Below are 22,094 nucleotides of genomic sequence, written 5' to 3'. Positions count from 1 at the left end.
GATGGGTCACTAGTCCAGTCAATCTAAATAAAATTTGACAAAACCCACCACAAATTGCAACAGAAATGAAACCTCTTCTGTTTGTCGAAGTAAGGTCTACTTGATAACGTATCAAAAGTATAATGACATATTTGCGGTGGAAAATGGTGAATTTTGATAATTAAAATTATCTGTTTTTAACCCATTTTCATTATAAAACGCCGAAATAGCAGAATTTTCAGATAGGCATAACTTTGTCAATTTTCAAGATAAAACAAAAAAAACAACACCATAACGCATAATTTAATGGTCTATTAATAATATGGATGTGTTTAAAGTATTATATTGGGTAACTAGGGGAGAGTGGGGGTAGTTGAGCCGGAGGTAAGTTGAGCCACCCCCTCTAATTCGCGCTGGCATATATTTTGGGCAAATTTGGCGGTCACGGTCACTTTCTTATCGATTCTGTGCTTCATACACTTTTGCTGTGTGATATTTTCCAAACAAAGCTGTCCACATCACCCCAAGACATCAATTCTGAGGAACTTGAAGCAATAGGAAACCTCTACGATGATCTCGTTTCTGGTAAAACCACAGTGGAGGAAGTGAAATCATCTTCAGAGCTGAACTCTCTGCAAAGGAAACTTGAAGCAAGCACAAAAAGTCTACTGGAGGCAAAATACATCACTGCCAAACTGTGGCTGCAGTATATGGAAATGGTTAATATCATGATGACATTTATCAGATCTGAACGAACAGGCGATTGGTCTCTCCACCTCGGGACATTGCAAGCCATGTTACCATACCTTGCAGCATCTGGTCATAACCTCTACACAAAGTCCTTACACTTGTACCTGCAGAAGATGACGCAGTTGGCAACCACACATCCCGATGTTCACAGGCAGTTCACCCAGGGACTACACGTTGTCAGGAGGAGTGATCGTTTTTGGGGAGGGTTGTCCCCAGACCTTGTTATTGAGCAGGTACTAATGAGAAGCCTTAATACGTGTGGTGGTCTTACGAGAGGGAGGGGCATGACAGAAATCCAACGACTCGTTTGGTGTCTGTCAAGACCTGCTTGCGCAGAAGTGAACATTGCCATGCAGCAGCTGACGTCAGTCACATATGAGACAAGTGAACAACACAAGGACCAATCAAGATCTAGGCAAACAAGGGACACTGCGGATTCAGAAAAGCTCATGTCATTCATTGAATGGAGGTCCCCATTTGAGGCAAAGCTCTCACTTCGGAACGTAGTTAGTGGCATCACAGCTGGACCAAAGGTTAATGTTGATTGTGCAAAACAGATCGGAGAGGCCATTCTAAATGAAATGGATGGAAAAACTGTGCTTCAGTATTCTTTCAAGAGAAAGAACCAAGCTGTAACGTTTGATTCTAAGGCAGCAGTCAGGATAGGTAATGACATGGTCCAAATAGACCCTCTACTCCTATTCCAAAGGCTAATCATCACCGGATCTCAAGCTAATGATCTTGCGAATGCCCTGACCTATGAACTCTGTAACTACCCCCCTGCATTGTTTGAAGGGAAGGACAGACTCTTAGAAGCCGTGAAAGCGCAACTTGCTAAAGCCATCTGGACTGTTGTACCATCACAACCACCACCAAGTCAGAATTTCAAGTATGTTCTTGATGGAGGGGCTCTCCTGCATCGTATTGCTTGGCAAGTGGGTAACACATATGGCAAGATATTGGAGGATTATAGCAAATATGTGACAAAACACTATGGTCAGGCAGTGGTCATATTTGACGGGTATAAGGCAGGGCCTTCAACAAAGGACAGCACACATCAGCGCCGAGGGGGGTTTGAAGGGCAGAAAGTGATGTTCAATCCATCCATGAAGTTTCAGTTAAAAAAGAATGAGTTCCTCTCAAATCAAGAAAACAAGGTACGGTTCCTTGACCTTTTGGGGGAAAGTCTAGTCAGGTGTGGCTGTGAAATAGCATTTGCTGCAGGGGACGCTGACTTACCTATTGTCCAAACAGCAGTGGACATCTCAGAAACATGCGAAGCAGTACTAGTGGGTGATGACACTGACCTGCTTGTTCTGCTAATTCATCTTGCTGGCAGAAACAAGCACAATATCTACTTTCGACCCGAACTAAAGAAAGGAGCAGGTGTCAAATGTGTGGGGGTCAATGTCATCAGGGACACACTAGGGCAGAACATCTGTGAGAATATTCTTTTTGTGCATGCTTTCCTGGGGTGTGACACGACATCGAGGATATTCGGGGTTGGAAAAGCAGTTGCTTTGAAACTGGTCAATGACAACACAGAATTCTGTGAACAGGCTGAACTATTCGGAAATAGACAGTCATCAAAGGATCAGGTCATCAAAGCTGGAGAGAAGGCCATGGTCACTTTATACAAAGGGAAGGAGAATGACCACCTTAATGCCATGAGATATCTACGGTTTCAGGAGCTGGTCACTACACGCAAAAAAGCCATCCACCCCAACATGTTGCCGCCAACAGCTGCGGCAACAAAGTATCACAGCCTCCGAGTGTTCCATCAGATCCAACAATGGAAGGGTAACACATTGGATGCTGAAGAGTGGGGATGGAAGGTTTTAGATGGGCGCTTGACACCCGTGACCTCAGACTTGGATCCTGCCCCTCAGTCATTGCTGAGATTGGTCAGTTGCACCTGCACATCAGGCTGTCGTACACTACGCTGTGGGTGCCGCTGACAGGGACTGGAATGTTCATCGGCTTGTTCGGGATGCAGAGGCATTTGCCAAAACATGTCAAATGATAACGTAGATGATAATGAGGACAGTGACAGTTAAATGTAACTTGCCAAACATGTTGACCATACATGATGTTCCTCATATAATGTTCGACTATATGCTATGTTGACTCGACGGTTGTTTGCATGTATTCCGTATATAAGAATGAAGCTTGAAACCATATATGGGTACTTAGGGCCACGTTACGGCCTAAATGGTGTTTTCATTTGAAAGATTGACCCTGAAAACATGGGTAAAGACACCAGATTTGTCCATTTCTGATGAATGGTTGAGGAGTTATGTAATTTTGTGAATTTTTTATATAGCGGTCAAGGCTACTGGACGGGTCATATGTTGAACCCTAAAAAAAAAAAAGTTCCACTCCAAATAGTTTCTTATACTTTTAGTATGTCATTAAGATACCTTCAAGCAACAAAATACACCAGGTTTCATTTCTGTTGCAATTTGTGGTGGGTGTTTCTGCAGTTTGACTGGACTACACTTCTCCTAGCATATGACAAGGCTAAGGTCCTCCATCATCTTGAAGCGCTAGTTACCAAGGAGCAACCTAGCCCAACAGAAGCCACAAGCGATCCAGCTAATGCCATACCGAGTGTTTCTGGCGACCAAGTATTGAGTGAAAACTCCCAAACTGAAGTACCACCCCAAGCCGAGGCGCCTGAAGTACAAGAAGCGCAGCCTGAGCAAGAAGCTTCAACTGACATGTCCGACATGTCTGAGAAATTTAAAGTTGTAGTCATAGATGGCATGGCCCTCGTTAACTCCATCTCCAAGACAGACAAAATGAAAACATGCAGTGATTTTGCCATGTCATTTCTTGAAAAGCTTATCAGGATTGCAGCTAACTACGACGAAGTAAGACTGGTATTTGACAGATACGTCGAAAGTTCTCTGAAAGAGCAAATGAGAAAAAAGAGAACAAAGGGAAACTCGACCTACTATCACATCCAAGATAGTACACTGATCCAGAATATTTCCTTGAAGGACTTCCTTTCAAGTGTCAAAACCAAGGCAGAACTTGTAGAGTATTTAGCTGCAAAGACTCTGGATCACAGCAACAGCTCTGCCAACAAATTGAAGAAGTTCATGGTAACCTTCGGCACTGAGACAAAAGGCAATGTAAGTGTGCCTGATGAATGGGTAAAACACGGTCATGAAGAAGCGGATACGTTACTCTTGCTCCATGCCCTAACAGTTAACGGCGATGTAGAACTTGTAATAGACTCTCCAGATACCGATGTCTTCTTGCTGATGATCCACATGTATCCACAGCTACCTGCTGAGACATATTTCCTTACCGGAAAAGGAAAACTGAATAGGAAAATTGCAGTCAAACCTATCTTTGAAAAGTTAGGAGTTAACCGCGCCTCAGCTATTCTCGGGTTTCATTCTTTCACAGGATCAGATATGTGTGGCAGGTTCGCCGGCAGGACAAAGGACTGGTGTATGAAGGTGTTCATGTCCTGCGATGATATGATACTGGATTCACTTGCTTCACTTGGCAAATCTGCTGCTACACCCTCTCCAAACGCAATTGACCAACTGGAAAGGTTCGTTTGCTTGTACAGATCCAAAACACACACCAAAGTAAATGCACTACGATGGTTCTTGTACTCAAATCGACAGGCCGAGGGAGAGAGTCTGCCTCCAACCTCTGGATCATTGACACCACACATTCTGCGAGCACATTATATTGCAATGATATGGATGCAGGCATGCGAAAGTCAACCGTCCCTTCCTTCTCCCACTGACTACGGATGGAAGTCAGAGGAAAATAGATTTCTTCCGGTGATGTGTTTGAACCCTCCAGCACCAGAGGCCATGACTAAGCTGGTAAAATGTGGCTGCAAATCAGGATGCAAAGGAAACTCCTGTAGTTGCCGCAGCAATAAACTCCCATGCACAGAGGTCTGTAGCTGTTTGAACTACGGCTGTAGCAACAATGAACAATCAGCTCAGAACATTGTGGGAGATGAACACGAGACTTGTAAGGTAAAACGGATGATTGTGAGACAGGAATATTTAAATATGGTCAAACAGGAAATTACATTACGCTATCATTGTTATAGCAATGTGGACCTTTGTGTAAAACAGTGGTAGCCATATTGGATTTTCTCACTATTTCTCACTATGGCTGGCATCCACCGATTTCAACGAATCAGTAACATGTTTCCCCAACGGCCTAGCATTACTTATGTGGGCATTACCACCAAAATGGACCTATTTCATCATTCACAATTTGTGTTATCAAGAACATTAAGTTTTTGTACTGTGGTTATTTAAGAAGTGGCGGCCATCTTGGATTTTTCCACCATTTTGAATTTGACTGCCATATTGAAATTAATTGTTTTTGAACTCCTTGGTATTGAAATTATGGGTATTATCATTAATTTGGACCTCATACTGTGTTCAGAATACCAGTTTTAATGGAATTTATATATTTTGGCGGCCATCTTGGATTTGACACCCTTAATCCGTTAAAAAAAATTAACAACCTATTTTTTCGAACATGTGACACCCCAAAGACAAGGAATCAAGTGGAATTTTGTTTTTAACAAAAAAAAAAACACGAAATGACATAACAGCCTACACTAGTCTGTCTGTTTGCAGCACTGCATCTACACCGTTGCACGTAGAATCGCCAAACTTTGTACACATGCTGGTCTTGCCCTGGAATAGACTGTGCCCAATTGATGACGTTATCGGTCACGTGATTCGGCCGCCATCTTGGAAAATCCGAAAAACCTAACACCTCTATCTCCGAAAGTGCTGAATAGAAAAAATTGAGACATGGCTCATTGTAAAGAACTCTCCATGGGGAATAAAATATGTTAATGATGACGTCATCGGTCACGTGGTTCGGCCGCCATCTTGGAAAAACCGAAGAACTTTGCACCTCCATATCTCCGAAAGTGCTGAACAGAAAAAATTGAGACATGGCTCATTGCAACGAACTCTCCATGTCGAATAAAATAAGTTAATGACGACATCATAGGTCACGTGGTTCGGCCGCCATCTTGGAAAAACCGAAAACCTAGCACCTCTGTATCTCCGAAAGTGCTGAATAGAAAAAATTGAGACGTGGCTCATTGTAAAGAACTCTCCATGGGAAATAAAATATGTTCATGATGACGTCATCGGTCACGTGGTTCGGCCGTCATATTTGTCCTAATTGGCTGATAAAAAAGTACATTCCGGCAAGTCCTCGGTCTCTGACCGATTTTTCATTACTTGCTGGAAAAAATTTTCCGGCAAGTATGTTGATCTGTTCGTTTGTTACTTGCCGGAAAAGATTCCGGCAAGTATGTTGATCTGTTCGTTTGTCTGTCTGTCTGTCTGTTTGTCTGTTTGTCTGTCTGTCTGTTTGCAGCACTGCATCTACACCGTTGCACGTAGAATCGCCAAACTTTGCACACATATTGGTCTTGCCCTGGAATAGACTGTGCCCAATTGATGACGTCATCGGTGACGTGGTTCGGCCGCCATCTTGGAAAAACCGAAAAATTTTGCACCGCTATATCTCCAAAAGTGCTGAACAGAAAAAATTGAGACATGGCTCATTGTAAAGAACTCTCCATGGGGAATAAAATATGTAAATGATGACGTCATTGGTCACGTGGTTCGGCCGCCATCTTGGAAAAACGGGAAAAGGTTGCGCCACTATATCTCCAAAAGTGCTGAATATAAAAAATTGAGACATGTCTCATTGTAACGAACTCTCCATGGGGAATAAAATATGTTAATGATGACGTCATCAGTCACGTGGTTCGGTCGCCATCTTGGAAAAACGGCAAAACGTTGCGCCACGATATCTCCAAAAGTGCTGAACAGAAAAAATTGAGACATGGCTCATTGTAAAGAACTCTCCATGGGGAATAAAATATGTTAATGATGACGTCATATGTCACGTGGTCGGCCGCCATCTTGGAAAAACGGCAAAACTTTGCACCACTATATCGCCAAAAGTGCTGAACAGAAAAAATTGAGACATGGCTCATTGTAAAGAACTCCACATGGGGAATAAAATATGTTAATGATGACGTCATCAGTCACGTGGTCGGCCGCCATCTTGGAAAAACGGCAAAACTTTGCACTACGAAATCTCCAAAAGTGCTGAACAGAAAAAATTGAGACATGGCTCATTGTAAAAAACTCTCCATGGGGAATAAAATATGTTAATGATGTCATATGTCACGTGGTCGGCCGCCATCTTGGAAAAACCGAAAAACTCTGCACCTCCACATCTCCAAAAGTCCTGAATAGAAAAAATTGAGGCATGGCTCATTGTAAAGAACTCTCCATGGGGAATAAAATATGTTAATGATGACGTCATCGGTCACGTGGTTCGGCCGCCATATTTGTCCTAAATGGCGGATAAAAAAGTACATTCCGGCAAGTCCTCGGTCTCTGACCGATTTTTCATTACTTGCCGGAAAAATTTTTCCGGCAAGTATGTTGATCTGTTCGTTTGTCTGTTTGTCTGTCTGTTTGTCTGTTTGTCTGTCTGTCTGTCTGTTTGCAGCACTGCGTCTACACCGTTGCACGTAGAATCGCCAAACTTTGCACACTTATTGGTCTTGCCCTGGAATAGACTGTGCCCAATTGATGACGTCATCGGTGACGTGGTTCGGCCGCCATCTTGGAAAAACCGAAAAACTTTGCACCTCTATATCTCCGAAAGTACTGAACAGAAAAAATTGAGACATGGCTCATTGTAAAGAACTCTCCATGGGGAATAAAATATGTTAATGATGACGTCATATGTCACGTGGTCGGCCGCCATCTTGGAAAAACGGCAAAACTTTGCACCACGAAATCTCCAAAAGTGCTGAACAGAAAAAATTGAGACATGGCTCATTGTAAAGAACTCTCCATGGGGAATAAAATATGTTAATGATGATGTCATATGTCACGTGGTCGGCCGCCATCTTGGAAAAACGGCAAAACTTTGCACCACTATATCTCCAAAAGTGCTGAACAGAAAAAATTGAGACATGGCTCATTGTAAAGAACTCTCCATGGGGAATAAAATATGTGAATTATGACGTCATCAGTCACGTGGTCGGCCACCATCTTGGAAAAACTTTGCACCTCGATATCTCCGGAAGTGCTGAATAGAAAAAATTGAGACATGGCTCATTGTAAAGAACTCTCCATGGGGAATAAAATATGTTAATGATGACGTCATCGGTCACGTGGTTCGGGCGCCATCTTGGAAAAACTTTGCACCTCGATATCTCCGGAAGTGCTGAATAGAAAAAATTGAGACATGGCTCATTGGAAAGAACTCTCCATGGGGAATAAAATATGTTAATGATGACGTCATCGGTCACGTGTTTCGGCCGCCATCTTGAAAAAACCGAAAAACTTTGCACCTCCATATCTCCGGAAGTGCTGAATAGAAAAAATTGAGACATGGCTCATTGGAAAGAACTCTCCATGGGGAATAAAATATGTTAATGATGACGTCATCAGTCACGTGCTTCGGCCGCCATTTTGGAAAAACGGCAAAACGTTGCACCACCATATCTCCAAAAGTGCTGAACAGAAAAAATTGAGACATGGCTCATTGTAAAGAACTCTCCATGGGGAATAAAATATGTTATTGATGACGTCATCGTTCACGTGTTTCGGCCGCCATCTTGGAAAATCCGAAAAGGTTAGCACCTCTATCTCCGAAAGTGCTGAATAGAAAAAATTGAGACATGGCTCATTGTAAAGAACTCTCCATGGGGAATAAAATATGTTATTGATGACGTCATCGTTCACGTGTTTCGGCCGCCATATTTGTCCAAAATGGCCGATAAAAAAGTACATTCCGGCAAGTCCTCGGTCTCTGACCGATTTTTCATCTGTTTGTCTGTCTGTCTGTTTGTCTGTCTGTCTGTCTGTCTGTTTGCAGCACTGCGTCTACACCGTTGCATGGAGAATCGCCAAACTTTGCACACATATTGGTCTTGCCCTGGAATAGACTGTGCCCAATTGATGACGTCATCGGTGTCGTGGTTCGGCCGCCATCTTGGAAAAACCGAAAAAATTTGCACCGCTATATCTCTGAAAGTACTGAACAGAAAAAATTGAGACATGGCTCATTGTGAAGAACTCTCCATGGGGAATAAAATGTGTTAATGATGACATCATCAGTCACGTGGTCGGCCGCCATCTTGGAAAAACGGCAAAGATTTGCACCACTATATCTCCAAAAGTGCTGAACAGAAAAAATTGAGACATGGCTCATTGTAAAGAACTCTCCATGGGGAATAAAATATGTTAATGATGACGTCATATGTCACGTGGTCGGCCGCCATCTTGGAAAAACGGAAAAACTTTGCTCCACTATATCTCCAAAAGTGCTGAACAGAAAAAATTGAGACATGGCTCATTGTAAAGAACTCTCCATGGGGAATAAAATATGTTAATGATGACGTCATATGTCACGTGGTCGGCCGCCATCTTGGAAAAACGGCAAAAATTTGCACCACTATATCTCCAAAAGTGCTGAACAGAAAAAATTGAGACATGGCTCATTGTAAAGAACTCTCCATGGGGAATAAAATATGTTAATGATGACGTCATTGGTCACGTGTTTCGGCCGCCATCTTGGAAAAACCGAAAAACGTTGCACCTCCATATCTCCGGAAGTGCTGAATAGAAAAAATTGAGACATGGCTCATTGGAAAGAACTCTCCATGGGGAATAAAATATGTTAATGATGACGTCATCAGTCACGTGCTTCGGCCGCCATTTTGGAAAAACGGCAAAACGTTGCACCACCATATCTCCAAAAGTGCTGAATAGAAAAAATTGAGACATGGCTCATTGGAAAGAACTCTCCATGGGGAATAAAATATGTTAATGATGCTGTCATCGTTCACGTGTTTCGGCCGCCATCTTGGAAAAACGGCAAAACGTTGCACCACCATATCTCCAAAAGTGCGGAATAGAAAAAATTGAGACATGGCTCATTGTAAAGAACTCTCCATGGGGAATAAAATATGTTATTGATGACGTCATCGTTCACGTGTTTCGACCGCCATATTTGTCCAAAATGGCCGATAAAAAAGTACATTCCGGCAAGTCCTAGGTCTCTGACCGATTTTTCATTTGTTTGTCTGTCTGTCTGTTTGTCTGTTTGCAGCACTACGTCTACACCGTTGCAGGTAGAATCGCCAAACTTTACGCACATATTTGTCTTGCCCTGGAATAGACTGTGCCCAATTGATGACGTCATCAGTCACGTGGTTCGGCCGCCATCTTGGAAAAACCGAAAAACTTTGCACCTCTATATCTCCGAAAGTGCTCAATAGAAAACATTGAGACATGGCTCATTGTAAAGAACTCTCCATGGGGAATAAAATATGTTAATGATGTCGTCATCGGTCACGTGGTTCGGCCACCATCTTGGAAAAACAGAAAAACTTTACACCTCCATATCTCCAAAAGTGCTGTATAGGAAAAAATTGAGACGTGTTACGTGCTCCTCACCGACACCTTGGTCACGGTGTACCCCCGAGCCCCGAGAGGAGTCACGGCAGAAAAATGTGTTATTCTGTGTGTCAAAGATCAATGGAGAAGCCACCCCAATTATTACTCACAAACAAATATTGTATTAAGATCACACAAGAATAACAGTACAACAACAATAGTATTCAAAAGTACAATCAATATATCCTATGATGGTACCATCAGTTTTGTAATATATAACTCACTGTGCTCCAAATGAGTGAAACAAGAACATTCCCCAATGTCTCTTATTCCCGGCTTCACAACGAAGTTGATTCGCTCCAGCGATTGCCAGAACGAGGTCCAATCGAGACCAGAATCCCGTGCGGATGGCACGTACAGTCACACAGCCAAAGCTGTACAAAGGCGCCCTCAAGGCGACTGGGAAATCCAAAGGCCCCCTACAGGCGACTGAGAGATCACACCCTCGGGTATGGACGAATTAATCTTCAAAAAGCCACGTCACACACACGCCCCAGATCGACGTGTGAAAGCGGTGAAATGGTCGAAAAGAGACGAAACCGTGAGCGAAGCACAAGTCCTGCGCGAGTCAAAATGGCCGACGACCTGCTCTTGAGACGTACCGGCCCAGCGATAATTCTCTTCGGAATCCACCGCCAAAAACCTGACACGCAGGTTGATCGGTCACAGCGATGACAACTCGGTCGTAGGAATCCCTTTCCCGGAAACCCGAAAGTTCGCGAGTGACTCTTGCTCGCCAACGTTCGCTCCAGACCTCGGCGCGACTCGGCTTTCTTGTCCGACTCACACGCTCCGCCCTTTTTCCTCCCTCTTCTTCCTCTTCGTCGTTCGGTTCCCGATCCGGTTTCCTGTTTCTTTCAACATTAACTTTTTTACCTTTTGAAAACAGTTCCTGGACAATAAACCTTTTGAAAACAATAATAGTACATGGAATCAGCAATATTTACAGTGGATGCAAACCACCACAACGGAAGTGACGAATCCGTAACACTTCCCCCCCTCAAAAAAGAAAGTTTGAACATAGTGAAAACTTTCTTTGTAGGCAAAACTCTCCCAACAAACAAAAGTAAAATCACACCCCAAATCATCAATTCCCGGGAGCAACGATACTCAATATTTCCTAAAAAATAAAGCAACAAAGCTTCAAACAACCTACAGAGATTTCCAAAGTTAGTTCACTCTGGACAAAGCATCAGCAACGACATTATCCCTGCCCTTTACATGCTCAATTTCCAAGCCGAACTCCTGCAAAGCCAAACTCCATCTCAGCAACCTCTGGTTTTTATTTTCCATTTTTTTTTTTTGAATGAAGGTTAAGGGGTTGTGATCAAAAATCCAAAGTCAAGCAAATATATCGCACTTTTTTAGGGAGGCCGAGCTGAGAGCCAGGTTTCATGCTGGTTGGGTGGTGAGGCCTGGAAGTACTCACTACATGGACGCCTTTAGGAATGTGGAGTTCACGGTTAATCTGTGTCGGAATCTTGGCTCGGCTGCTCCGCAGCATTCAGTGCTTCAAACTCTTCCTAACTTTCATAATAATCACGGTTGGAGCGCTTTTCGCTGTAGTCACGTGAATAGCGGTCTCCTTCTCGGCCACTACCCTGATAATCATCCCTTCGGGAGCTGCCGTAACCCTGGGAGCCTCCGTAGTAATCTCGACTGCGGCCACCACCAAAACTACGACTCCCATCCCGGGAGCCATAGCCACCCCTGAAACTACCTCCACGTTTTCCTCCTCTGTAGCCCCCTCGACGCCCATGGCCTGCCTTCTCTACTATTAAGGTCCAACCATCCAAATCCTTGCCATTCAAATCCTTTTCTGCATCTTTGGCATCCTTTGTGTTTTCAAACGTGACAAAGCCAAACCTTCTTGACTTTTGCGTCTCCCTGTCTTTTATCAGCCACACTTCCAAGAGTGGTCCATATTGGCCGAAGACAGAGTCCAGAACAACTTCCCTTGTTTTGAAGTTCAGTCCACCTACAAAGAGCTTGCCAACATTGCCTCCATTCCTGACTTGGGTGTGCTGACACTTAGTTTTTGGGTACCTGACAAGACGTGCCTGTGCAAAGCGTGACGTCAGTACCTTCCTCTTCTCTTCAGAGCGCTTCCTACCCATAGCACGAGTCGCGGTACAGGATGGAAAGATACCCGGAATCTCCTGCTCTAACTGTGCGGTGTTATTTTCCATACTAGGCTTTTCAACCAACATCGGGTTACCAGAAACTTGACCACCGGCCAAATCATTCCCGATAACAAAAGATATTCCCTCTACAGGTAGAGTGGCTTGTAACCCTACGGTGACCGGTCCTGACACCAAATCAGACTTCAAATGGATGACGTGAAGTGGAGCTTTAACACAGCCACCAACCCCCCGTAAAAGAACACTAACACCAGTTGCCGTCTTCTCTGACAATGGCAAAATGCCCTCAAGCATCAAAGATTGATGTGCTCCGGTGTCCCTCAATACCCTAACAGGTCTCTGGTTAGTCAAGTCTCCATCCAGTGACACAAACCCCCTGAAATAAAAGGTGTGTAACCCTCTTGAACAAGGTCATTCTGTGATGCCGTAACTTTGGCATGGGAACCTTCACAAGGCACTGTCCTCCAAGGACGATTTATCGCATTTGCCAATGCATTCGGAGTTGTACTAATCTGACTCTGCTCCTGAGTTTTCTTTTCCAGGGCATAGCATTGGGACATCAAATGTCCAGGTTTCTTGCAAAAAGCGCAAGTAGGCCCGGAGGAAAAACTCGTGGTCTGCCTCGAGCCCCCCGGAAGATAAGTCTGTCTTGGAACTGTAGTCTTCTGATCCCTAAAAGTCGCGGTATCAGAGTTGTCCTCATAGTCATCTCTAGGCCGCCCCCATGAATCTTCGTTCTCCGCACCGGATGTACCATAACTCCCCTGGCGAACTCTAGGCGGGAAGTTTGGTTTGTGGAACCCCATCCTGTGTGTCAAGGCATAGTCATCGGCCACGGTTGCTGCCTCATACAACCCTGCTACCTTCTTGTCCTCCAGATGTACTTTAATGTCCTCGTGGACACACTGTTGGAATGCCTCTACCAAGATCAATTGTCGCAACAGTTTGAAGTCTTTCCCAACCCCTTTCGAATCACACCACCGATCAAACATGGTTTCCTTCATTCTGGCAAACTCCACGTAGGTCTCACTCTCCCTCTTCCTGGCATTCCGGAATTTTTGCCAGTAAGCTTCAGGGACCAATTCATAGGCTTTGAGAATGGCTTGCTTCACTTCCTCATAATCTATACATTTGTCAATCGGTAAAGCCGAAAATATATCTTGAGCTTTACCCACCAGAACACTTTGCACTAACATAGTCCAGGACCCCACAGGCCATTTTAGCATTTGAGCCACTTTCTCAAAGTGTAAAAAAAACTTGGCTACCTCCTTTTCATTGAAGGGTGGAACCAGCCTCACATGCTTACCAACATCCCAGGTGTTCTGACTAGTTGTCGAACCAGCCGGCATGGATGCTAGCTCTCCCCGTTCTCTCATTAATTCCAGTTCCTTGAGTTTAATTTCCCTCTGACACTCCATGTCACGTTCCTTTAACTCCTGTTCGGCTCTTCTTTCCTCTGTTCTTCTCTCCTCGAGTTCACTTGCAGCTCTCCTTTCCTCTGCTCTTTCCCCTGCTCTTCTTTCTTCTGCTTTCCTTTCCTCTGCTTTTAACCTTTCCTGGCTCTGCAGTTGCATCTCCATTTTCCGGAGCTCCACATTTTCTTTTTCCTCTGGTAACCAATCCAAGGCTACCTCTGTCCATGTGCCCTGTCCCACCAGAGATTCTACCACCAATGTCTGCATCTCTGCTTTCTTCATATTAACTCGGACCTCCAAGTTAAAATGTCTGGCCAATATCAAGAGTTCTGATTTTTTTTAACGCTTGGAACTGTGCCTCACAAGGGAACGCTGCAAACTGTTCTGCGTCAAACACCATGGTGACTATCAGTTAACACCGGTTAACCTTCACAAAAATTTTCCCAATTTTTTTTTTTGAAAAATTTGGGAATGTTTGGAAAAAATCCAAATTTGGGAATTTTGGGAATGTTAGGGAATTCTATCCCGGACGAATGTTATTAGGGAATTTAATCCCCGACGAAGACCCAATTTCGAGCCCCCGAGCCAATTGGACGAGCCCCCAATTTCTGTTACGTGCTCCTCCCCGAACCCCCTGGTCACGGTGTACCTCCGAGCCCCGAGAGCAGCCACGGCAGAAAAATGTGTTATTCTGTGTGTCAAAGATCAATGGAGAAGCCACCCCAATTGTTACAAACAAATATTGTATTAAGATCACACAAGAATAACAGTACAACAACAATAGTATTCAAAAGTACAATCAATATATCCTATGATGGTACCATCAGTTTTGTAATATATAACTCACTGTGCTCCAAGTGAGTGAAACAAGAACATTCCCCAATGTCTCTTATTCCCGGCTTCACGACGAAGTTGATTCGCTCCAGCGATCGCCAGAACAAAGTCCAATCGAGACCAGAATCCCGTGTGGATGGCACGTACAGTCACACAGCCGAAGCTGTACAAAGGCGCCCTCAAGGCGACTGGGAAATCCAAAGGCGCCCTACAGGCGACTGAGAGATCACACCCTCGGGTATGGATGAATTAACCTTCAAAAAGCCACGTCACACACACGCCCCAGATCGACTTGTGAATGCGGTGAAATGGTCGAAAAGAGACGAAACCGCGAGCGAAGCACAAGTCCTGTGCGAGTCAAAATGGCCGACGACACGCTCTTGAGACGTACCGGCCCGGCGATAATTCTCTTCCAGAATCCACCGCCAAAAACCTGACACGCAGGTTGATCGGTCACAGCGATGACAACTCGGTCGTAGGAATCCCTTTCCCGAAAGTTCGCTAGTGACTCTTGCTCGCCAACGTTCGCTCCAGACCTCGGCGCGACTCGGCTTTCTTGTCCGACTCACACGCTCCGCCCTTTTTCCTCCCTCTTCTTCCTCTTCGTCGTTCGGTTCCCGATCCGGTTTCCTGTTTCTTTCAACATTAACTTTTTTACCTTTTGAAAACAGTTCCTGGACAATAAACCTTTTGAAAACAATAATAGTACATGGAATCAGCAATATTTACAGGGGATGCAAACCACCACAACTGAAGTGACGAATCCGTAACACATGGCGCGTTGTGAAGAACTCTCCATGGGGAATGAAAAATATTAATGATGATGTCATCGGTCACGTGGTTCGGCCGCCATCTTGGAAAAACTGAAAAACTTTGCACCACTATATCTCCGATAGTGCTTAACAGAAAAAATTGAGACATGGCTCATTGTAAAGAACTCTCCATGGGGAATACAACAACAACACACAACATGCATTTTCAGGCCATTTTCCCTGCTAGAGCGGGGGTTAGCCTTGCGGTCCCCATGACAATCTTCTCCATTTTGCCCTATTTTCTGCATCTCTCCTTGTTAACCCCCTTGCCTGCATTTCTTCTTCCACCATCTTCATCCAAGTCTTTCTCGGTCTTCCCCGTCCTCTACTTCCTTCTACATTCATTTCCATCACTCTTCTCAACCAGTCACTTTCATCCTTCCTCAACACATGACCAAACCATCTCAACCTGTTCCTCTTCACAGCATCAATCACAGGCTCTATTCCCATCATCTTTCGCAATTCATAATTTGTCTTCCTCTCTCTCAACGATACTCCACACATCCACCGAACCATTCGCATTTCCACCCTTTCCAGCCTTCGTTGCTGCTATACATTCATGACCCATGTCTCGCTCCCATAAATCATAACACTTCTCACACATGCAGCATACACCTTTCCCTTCAGCTTCAATGACACTCCCCTCCTCATCAGCACGCCACTCAGTTCCCGAAACTTCTTCCATGCACATCTCGCTCTAGCAACCGTTTCCGAGTCTGATCCACCTTCTCCATTCAGCATGTCTCCGAGGTAGCAAAATGTTTTCACACCTTCCAGCTTCACGCCGTCTCCAAGATCCAACTCAACATTTCCTCCATCGGCAGCTCCCTCTGTGCACACCTTGCATTTGAATGTAGCTGCCACACTGGTTAATGACCCTCTCAGACCGCTACATTTTTGATGAACCTACTCAGCGCACATTGTACATTGAATGGAGTTCACTCCGACACCCTTCCTGCACACAGCACACGGCCACTTCCCAGTTCTTTCCACCTCACCACATGCTTTACCACTTGCCATCACCTTCGTCTTTCCGATATTCACCTTCAGACCTTTTGCCTCCATACATTCCTTCCACTTGCTCATCTTTTCCTTCAGACCATCCATACTTTCCGCAATCATCACCAGATCATCTGCATACAACAACTCCCACTGGAAACCCTCCTTTACATTCTGAGCCAGCACCTCCATCACAGCTACAAATAGTAGTGGACTTAGTACCGACCCCTGATGCACTCCCATCTTCACCTCAAACTCACCACTGTTCCCGTCCTTCGTCCTTACAGCTGTGCGCGCTCTTTTGTACATTGCCATCACTACTCTGATCAACCATTCCTCCACTTCTAACTTCCTCAAAGCCCATGTCAATACTTCGCATGGAACCCTATCGAATGCTTTCTCCAGATCAACAAACCCAAGAAACAACTTCTTCCTCTTCTTCATGTACTTCTCCTGCAACTGCCTCACAATAAAGAGCGCGTCTGTTGTTCCTCTTCCTGGCATAAATCCAAACTGCATTTCGTCGATGTTCACCTTCTTCCTTATCCTCCTCTCCAACACCCTTTCCAATACCTTCATTCCATGCTCCAATAACTTTATCGCTCGGTACGAGCCACACTCCAGAGGGTCACCTTTCCCATTGTATAGAGGGACGAGGGTACTCAGTTCCCAAGCCACTGGAATGTGGCCTTCTTTCACCACCAGATTACAGATCTCTGTCATTCTCTTCACACCCCAACTTCCTGCTGCCTTCAACATATCTCCCACAACTCCCGTCGGCCCTTCCGCTTTTATACTCTTCATTGCTTTTATCGCTTCCTCAACTTCCTTCTCAGTTATCTTCTCTGCCGGTCCTAAAACTGGGTTACTCTCTATGTTGCCATCCCATTCATTCTCTGTATTCAACAGCATTTCCATATATCTTTTCCATCTTCCTTTAATTCCATCTGGGTCCACAACGATTTGTCCCACTTCATCCTTCAAGCAACTCACCCCCATCACATCACACCTCTCTTTCGCTATGTGCATTGCAATCCTGAATACCGCTCTCTGAGCCTCTTCCGAATCCAAGCGTTCTCTGAACATTTTCCTACATGCCTCCTGCGCCTTTGCTACCTCTTTCTTTGCAGCCTTCTTGGCTGCCTTATAACTTTCATGCTCTGCTTTTTCTGCTCCCGTACCCTTCGCCTTCTGCCACTCCTTGAACTTCTTCCTCTTCTCGTCAATCCTCTTTCCAACTTCATCATCCCACCACCATGTTTCCGAGTGCCTCGGAGCTCCTTTTGTCCATCCACATACCTCACCAACGGCTCCCAACAGACCATCTTTCATTGACATCCAACCACGTTCAAGCTCAACCACATCATCCTCGACCCTACTCAGCCTCTCTTTTAATGCCTTTAATTTAATGGTATGGGAATAAAATATGTTAATGATGATGTCATTGGTGCCTCCATTATGACGTCATAATTCGACAAGTACAAAACTTCATCCGATCAAGATGCAATTTCTTGAGCATCATCAAGGAATAAATTAGTTTAGAAAACAAATAATGATGACATCATCGGTCATGTGGTTAGGCCGCCATATTTGTCCAAAATGGTTGATAAAGTACATTCCAGCAAGTCCTCGGTCTCTGACCGATTTTTCATCTGCCTGTTTGTCTGTTTGTTTGTCCACACAGAATAAATATGATTTTCTCTGCAACCGTTGGTCCGATTCACAGGAAATTTTGACCATAGTTGTTTTAACTAACACCTCCTCCTGTAGAATTTTTAAATGGTAATTATGGTGTTATAGGCCTCGTGGTATGGGCGTCATCTTGGAAAAACGGGAAAAAATTGCACCTCTATATCTCCGAAAGCGCTGAATATAAAAAATTGAGATATGGCTCATTGTAAAGAACTCTCCATGGGGAAATAACATATGTTAATGATGATGTCATAGGTGCCTCCATTATGACGTCATAATTCGACAAGTGCAAAACTTCATCTGATCAAGATGAAATTTATTGAGCATTATCTCGGGATAAATTGGTGGAGACAAAAGATCATGATTACGTCATCGGCCATGTGGTTCTTCTGCCATACGTGTTTTAACAAATACAAAAGCCTTAAGCACCACTAAAAACACATCCTGGCAAGGGTCTTCAATCTCTCATTGCTCTTCCTTGTTTTATAATGTTTTTTTTATTCCGAAATTTGTCATTATAGTACTAGTGAAACACCTGTCCTTATGGATTGGTTAATTTTCCCCATAATTATGGCTAGGTTAATTCACCCCAGAAATATGGACAGGTTGATTCACTCCAGAATTGTGGATGGGTTGATTTCCCCCAGAATTGTGGATGGGTTGATTTCCCCCAGAATTGTGGATGCGTTGATTTCCCCCAGAATTGTGGATGTTGTTTTTCCCCCAGAATTGTGGAAGGGTTGATTGCCCCCAGAATTGTGGGTGGGTTCATTTCCCCCAGAATTGTGGGTGGATTGATTTCCCCCATAATTGTGGGCAGATTGATTTCCCCCATAATTGTGGGCAGATTGATTTCCCCCATAATTGTGGGCAGATTGATTTCCCCCAGAATTGTGGATGGGTTGGTTTCCCCGCAGAATTGTGGACGGGTTGATTTCCGCCAGAATTGTGGATGGGTTGATTTCCCCCATAATTGTGGACGGATTTGATTTCCCCCAGAATTGTGGACGGGTTCATTTCCCCCAGAATTGTGGACGTGTTGATTTCCCCCAGAATTGTGGATGGGTTGATTTCCCCCATAATTGTGGACGGATTGATTTCCCCCAGAATTGTGGATGGGTTGATTTCCCCCATAATTGTGGACGGATTGATTTCCCCCAGAATTGTGGACGGGTTCATTTCCCCCAGAATTGTGGACGGGTTCATATCCCCTAGAATTGTGAACGAGTTAATTTCACCCAGAATTGTGGACGGGTTCATTTCCCCCAGAACTATGGACGGGTTCATTTCCCCCAGAATTGTGGACGGGTTCATATCCCCTAGAATTGTGAACGAGTTAATTTCACCCAGAATTGTGGACGGGTTCATTTCCCCCAGAACTATGGACGGGTTCATTTCCCCCAGAATTGTGGACTGGTTGATTTTTTTTTCCCCCCCAGAATTGTGGATGGGTTGGTTTCCCCCCAGAATTGTGGACGGGTTGATTTCCGCCAGAATTGTGGACGGGTTGATTGCCCCCATAACTGTGGACGGGTTGATTTCCCTCATAATTGTGGACGGATTGATTGCCCCCAGAATTGTGGATGGGTTGATTTCCCCCAGAATTGTGGACAGGTTCATTTCCGCCAGAATTGTGGACTGGTTCATATCCCCCAGAATTGTGAACGAGTTAATTTCCCCCAGAATTGTGGACGGGTTCATTTCCCCCAGAATTGTGGACGGGTTCATTTCCCCCAGAATTGTGGATGGGTTCATTTCCCCCAGAATTGTGGACGGGTTCATTTCCTCCAGAATTGTGGACGGGTTCATTTCCTCCAGAATTGTGGATGGGTTCATTTCCCCCAGAATTGTGGACGTGTTCATTTCCTCCAGAATTGTGGACGGGTTCATTTCCCCCAGAATTGTGGACGGGTTCATTTCCTCCAGAATTGTGGATGGGTTCATTTCCTCCAGAATTGTGGATGGGTTCATTTCCCCCAGAATTGTGAACGGGTTCATTTCCCCCAGAACTATGGACGGGTTCATTTCCTCCAGAATTGTGGACGGGTTCATTTCCCCCAGAATTGTGGATGGGTTCATTTCCCCCAGAATTGTGGACGGGTTCATTTCCTCCAGAATTGTGGATGGGTTCATTTCCCCCAGAATTGTGGACGGGTTCATTTCCTCCAGAATTGTGGACGGGTTCATTTCCCCCAGAATTGTGGACGGGTTCATTTCCTCCAGAATTGTGGATGGGTTCATTTCCTCCAGAATTGTGGACGGGTTCATTTCCTCCAGAATTGTGGACGGGTTCATTTCCTCCAGAATTGTGGATGGGTTCATTTCCCCCAGAATTGTGGACGTGTTCATTTCCTCCAGAATTGTGGACGGGTTCATTTCCCCCAGAATTGTGGACGGGTTCATTTCCTCCAGAATTGTGGATGGGTTCATTTCCTCCAGAATTGTGGATGGGTTCATTTCCCCCAGAATTGTGAACGGGTTCATTTCCCCCAGAACTATGGACGGGTTCATTTCCTCCAGAATTGTGGACGGGTTCATTTCCCCCAGAATTGTGGATGGGTTCATTTCCCCCAGAATTGTGGACGGGTTCATTTCCTCCAGAATTGTGGATGGGTTCATTTCCCCCAGAATTGTGGACGGGTTCATTTCCTCCAGAATTGTGGACGGGTTCATTTCCCCCAGAATTGTGGACGGGTTCATTTCCTCCAGAATTGTGGATGGGTTCATTTCCCCCAGAATTGTGGATGGGTTCATTTCCCCCAGAATTGTGGATGGGTTCATTTCCCCCAGAATTGTGGACGAGTTAATTTCCCACAGAACTATGGACGGGTTCATTTCCCCCAGAATTGTGGATGGGTTCATTTCCCCCAGAATTGTGGACGGGTTCATTTCCTCCAGAATTGTGGACGGGTTCATTTCCTCCAGAATTGTGGATGGGTTCATTTCCTCCAGAATTGTGGACGGGTTCATTTCCCCCAGAATTGTGGATGGGTTCATTTCCCCCAGAATTGTGGACGGGTTCATTTCCTCCAGAATTGTGGACGGGTTCATTTCCTCCAGAATTGTGGATGGGTTCATTTCCCCCAGAATTGTGGACGTGTTCATTTCCTCCAGAATTGTGGACGGGTTCATTTCCCCCAGAATTGTGGACGGGTTCATTTCCTCCAGAATTGTGGATGGGTTCATTTCCTCCAGAATTGTGGATGGGTTCATTTCCCCCAGAATTGTGAACGGGTTCATTTCCCCCAGAACTATGGACGGGTTCATTTCCTCCAGAATTGTGGACGGGTTCATTTCCCCCAGAATTGTGGATGGGTTCATTTCCCCCAGAATTGTGGACGGGTTCATTTCCTCCAGAATTGTGGATGGGTTCATTTCCCCCAGAATTGTGGACGGGTTCATTTCCTCCAGAATTGTGGACGGGTTCATTTCCCCCAGAATTGTGGACGGGTTCATTTCCTCCAGAATTGTGGATGGGTTCATTTCCTCCAGAATTGTGGATGGGTTCATTTCCCCCAGAATTGTGGACGGGTTCATTTCCTCCAGAATTGTGGACGGGTTCATTTCCTCCAGAATTGTGGACGGGTTCATTTCCTCCAGAATTGTGGACGGGTTCATTTCCTCCAGAATTGTGGACCGGTTCATTTCCTCCAGAATTGTGGACGGGTTCATTTCCTCCAGAATTGTGGACGGGTTCATTTCCTCCAGAATTGTGGACGGGTTCATTTCCCCCAGAATTGTGGACGAGTTAATTTCCCACAGAACTATGGACGGGTTAATTTCTCCCAGAATTGTGGACTGGTTCATTTCCCCCAGAATTGTGGACTGGTTCATTTCTCCCAGAATCGTCTCAGTAATATCTGGATTCTTATTTTTTTCTTAATTTGATGAAAACATTTGGTGTCGATGGATGGCCCGGCCCTTACCAAGATATTCTATTTTGTCCACCTGTGTTTGCTTTTTAATATC

At 44.8% G+C, this 22,094-nt stretch overlaps 1 protein-coding gene across 1 annotated transcript in view; it reads left to right on the top strand.

Annotated features, from left to right (window-relative positions):
• The window catches only part of LOC137434953 (uncharacterized), a 211,318-nt gene that overhangs the window by 85,980 nt on the left and 103,244 nt on the right, over positions 1–22,094 (top strand). The gene's annotated exons all lie outside the window — the stretch shown is intronic.

The sequence above is a fragment of the Myxine glutinosa genome, chromosome 9 (assembly GCF_964187855.1).
Source record: "Myxine glutinosa chromosome 9, kmMyxGlut1.1, whole genome shotgun sequence".
NCBI classification, from domain to species: domain Eukaryota; kingdom Metazoa; phylum Chordata; class Myxini; order Myxiniformes; family Myxinidae; genus Myxine; species Myxine glutinosa.
Note: the sequence above shows the minus strand (reverse complement) of the source record. Positions and strands in the feature narration are given on the sequence as shown.